Source organism: Haliaeetus leucocephalus, unplaced genomic scaffold (assembly GCF_000737465.1).
Source record: "Haliaeetus leucocephalus isolate CR32 unplaced genomic scaffold, Haliaeetus_leucocephalus-4.0 Scaffold92, whole genome shotgun sequence".
NCBI classification, from domain to species: domain Eukaryota; kingdom Metazoa; phylum Chordata; class Aves; order Accipitriformes; family Accipitridae; genus Haliaeetus; species Haliaeetus leucocephalus.
The window spans coordinates 13,269,678-13,274,123 of NW_010972528.1; positions in this window are offsets into that span (position 1 = coordinate 13,269,678).

Sequence of the window (4,446 nt, forward strand, 5' to 3'; positions counted from 1 at the left end):
TGGTGTTTCCTGATGGTGATGGTGGAATTCCAGGAGTGACACTTTTACCCATCCCCTTGGAGGTGAAGCCAGCCCTATACAGCTCTCTGGGACAGGTCCTGTGGTGACTTCCAGCCACCGCTGCCTTCTGGTCCCAGCTGCGAGACCTGATGGCTGCCCCATGGTGCGCGTGTTGGAGGAACCTGTCGCACAAGCGTACAAGGCCTGTAGGGCCTTCCAGGGTTGCTCTGTTCATTTGCCAAAGCATAAGGGCTGGAATACAGGTGAAGGTGTTGAAAGTATGCATAAGCTAATGTTATAGCATAGCTGCAGGACAGGAATAGGATTCACTAACACTTTCTGTTACTAGAGCTGCACTTTTTCAACCATATGAAAAGCCAAGAGAGTCACTCGCTGTGCTGTGTCAGTATGTGCCTTGAGTACCCTGACCAAAGTGTCAGATTTGAGAAGTGGGCACTATGCTGTCAGCCTGTGAAACTTTTCTGGATATTCAGTGGAAGAAGCTTTTATAGGTTGTCCTTCAAATTAGTTTCTTTCTGTCCTTTCTGCTTCTCTTGGTACTTTCCTCAGTTGACATGACTGTGCTTTGACTCCTAGCTGAGGAATTCAGTTCTCGTTATTGTTCCTGAGGTGCCTTTATGCTGAGTGGTCTTACCCTGGGAGGTTGCGCAGTGCTATTTCAGCTGTGGTTGGACATGGTGAAGTAGGAATTGTACCGTTCAGCAGCAGTTATCCTCTGCCAGTTAGAGATAACTGACTGCATGACTCGCCACCATTCTGTCCAATTTTCCTTCTTAAAGGCTGTGTCAGAACTTGCAGCTTATTCCTGATGTATTAATTCCTAACTCTGACTCAGCAAAACTATTTGCCTGCTTCCCGTGCCACTCATGGCTACAGAATCAAAGCATGCATGCCACATTCCCACACTGTGAAAATGGACAATTTACTGAACTAAGGCACTTAAAACTACCAGATGTTTTCCTAAAGTTCTTTATTAGCTTTTTACGGTGGGGTGCGGTTTTGTTTTTTTTTCCCCAACTGAAAAGTTGAGCGAAAGCTCCAGCATTTTTTACATTGAGAAATTCAAGGGGAAAAAAGCCTCCTCTCTGATGCCAGAGTTAAACTCTAATCACTGCTCAGCTCTCTTGGAATTTGGCAGCATACCAGTGCTCCTTCCCTTTGGTAGGTCATGTGGAAATACTGGAGCATTTTCTTAAAGAACCTCTCAGCTCTTTTCAGGTACTTGCACAGATGTAACTTTCCTGTTAGTATTCTAATTCCTTTTGCACTCTTAACTATATTTAGTGCCATTCATAATAAGCACCATTCAGATCTACAAAATTTTATGTATAAACATTAAAATACTTTTAAGTGTGTTAAAACTACATAAATCCAGCTTTAAAAATCTGGTTTTAAGTTGATATTCCTATTCAGTTGCAATAGAATCACACTCTTTAATCTTGAAAATAAAACTTACACGTGCTTAATGAAATGAACCCACAAGAAGTTCAAAAGTTTATTAAAGGCTGTATGAATAGCCAAGATGAAATTTGAGAGATGAGGGTTGTTCTGTTCAATTTGATCAGTGATATTATTTAGTATTCTCTTTCCACTGCTTTTTATACCTAAATCACCAGTTGGTTTTAATTTATCACCACTGTCCTGGAGATTCTTTCTGATGGGGAATTTTTAATTCTCCCAAAGCTGGCTTAACTGTTCTGTAAAAATACAGATCTTTGATCATTTAATTGTAGTATCTATGAGTAGCATACTTGGATTTCCTCCCCTCTGCGCTATTTCTTCCTTGTTTTCACTATGCAGTCATATTTTATCTGGTTATGAAGTTCTCTCTCATGAATTCCATGATCTGATTAGCTTGATACTACAGTGGTGTCTTGAGTGCTGATCATTGACCTGGTTCCCCATTTTCCTCGTCTTGGTATGCAGCCACACAATGAAATGTCAGGCTGTGCTTGAAAAGCTTATGAACTTGGAAAAACAAAGTTATCTGAAAGCAACGTGATCTGCCTCGGATGAATGCAATGACCTTTTTACTGGATCAATACTTTTATTTACATATTAGACGTAGACTTTTTTTTCCTTCAACTGCTACAGAGCAGGCTGAAAAGGTGCCGTATCAGGCAAGAATGCGTGTAAAGGATTCCTTTGTTAAATGTTGGCAGCAACCTCACAAGCCCTTGCCAAGTCTGTCCAGCCCACCCACCCGTCCAGGAGGACGCCAGAAAATCCCCCAGTATGGCTTGGTATTGGCGCCATGCCATTCATAGCAAGGGGGACGCTGGCTGTACAGACCGTGGTGCCGAAAGGGGCACCATGGCTATGGACGGCAATGCTGATACCCCGCTGCCCTAGGAGCTGCCTGGAATGTCTGTGAAACCGCGGTCAGTGACACTGTCAACACGCTCCCTGAAAACATGCCTCACAATTGTTCAAATAACACTTTGGATAGAGCAGAGAGAACAAGGACTGTGCTTTCGCTACCTAAGCAATTAGCTCACTGAAGAACAGAGGGTTCTCGGTGTGTCTATACTTCGCAGCATTCTCAAAATGCTCTGATGATTTTAAATGCATTTAAACTTTGCGTCCTCCACTTTATAGAACAACTAAGCTATTAAGATGTTTGCCCAAAGCTGTGCAGGAGGCAGTGGCTAGGCCAAAAACTAGCATCAAGACCTTTTATTGCCTAGCCTTTTTCTTAAATCACTCAACCATCTCTCCCTTTGTCCTTCATTTGCCTTCTGCAATATCACCTTTTGATTCTCCTTCAACATACTGTTGTTCTGCTTAGAACTGCAAAAGATCCGTCGAAATAATCTTCACTGGATGTTTCAAAAATGTTTTTACTATTTTGCTCAGGATAGTTCTCTAGAACTGCCACAGCAGTCCCTCAAAACAAAGGTTAAATGACTCTGTAGTTAAATGTAGAAATCCTGTGTTCCTGAAACAGCTATGGAGCCTTAAGTTAAAAAGAATCCGAAGAAGCTCGCCGAAGCGGCAACCACCTACCCATGATATTTCCTGCAAGAAAAGGAGCTTTGTGAGACTTGTGATTTCCCCAGAGTTATGCAGGAACTGAAATAAGAGACCGTAAAAACCTATTAGTCCATCATGGCCAGCCCCGTGCCAATGCAGGATCTTCCCCTTACATTTATGATTTCATATTGTTAGGCTAGTTTCATGTGACCCAAGCAACAGAGTTTCCATCCTTCTCCATACCTTGCTCATGTTTTCTTTTCTTTTTTTTTTCTTTTCCTGCCATTTGCCCTTCATCAAAGGGCACTGTTTTTGTTTTCTTAAGCATGTCTTCTAACTCTTCGTCTTGCTTGAGAATATTGGCTTCTTTCAGCACCAGGGTGTACCAGAGGAGCTGTGAAAAGTCTTCCATTGGCTGCGTGCTGTCAGCAATGTCTCCAGTTAACCAAGCAATGACTGCTAATGGTAGATAACCCCCTGGACTCTTTCTCCATCCAGTGTTCCTGGTCTGCGCTCTGAGTCTGTCTCTTTGGCCCTACTTCTTCGGGTGTATTTATACAGAGGCGAAAGAAGAAAAATCTCTTGACATTAAAAATCACGTGGTACTGGGCAGCACCCTCTAAAAGAAGGATTAAAGGGGCTTCAAGAGAATTGAAAGGGAGAGATTAAGCAAAACACAAAGGTAACTGGAAAGGAAATCACAAGGTTGATAATCGGCAGTGTTCATGGAAAATAGAAAAACTGTAGTGGTAAGAAAGACTCTTGGAGGCCAGAGTAAGATGCTAGAAGAATTAATACACATGGAAGCCCTGTACTAGTAATGTGAAAGAAGAGAAAGACGGTGTAGACTGCCAGTGACAAGAACAAGAGTAGGGCTCTGGCTGATAAAGATGGCAGATCACGGGATGCAACACTGAACACTGGAATTTCAGCTCGGTTTGTGGTACACAGCAGTCTGTCTGTCTCCATGTTAAAAAACCCCAAAACTTCAGCTACGTTCGATACACCTGTACTTGCCGGATTATGTTGCAATTTCTCCCTATTGGTGGTGACACAGCAAGTGAAAAAGTGTCTCCAAAAAGTGACTCGGAGCCTGTCAAAACTAACCATTTACGTGGAAAACGTCGCTGTTTAGAATTACGCTTTTTAAAACGTTTCTAGCACTCACGGAAGAATACGCTGAAGGCTTCCAGCCTTCGAACTACCGCGGGTACAGTATCGCAACAGCTTGAAAGTAGTTCTGAGCAGCGTGACCTGCTTCACGTATCTCGAAGGACTGACTCCGAGTTCCGAACACGCTGTAAAGCGTCACCACCGTTGACTTTCTCAGCGGCGCCCGCGGCGCGCCTTAAAAAGCCCGAAGTCAAAAAGCCCTTAACGCCGCAGACGGCTAACGCCTCCCGAAGGGGCAGGCCGGCCGGGGGGCAGCGCCTGTCCTCTCCGCCGGCTCCC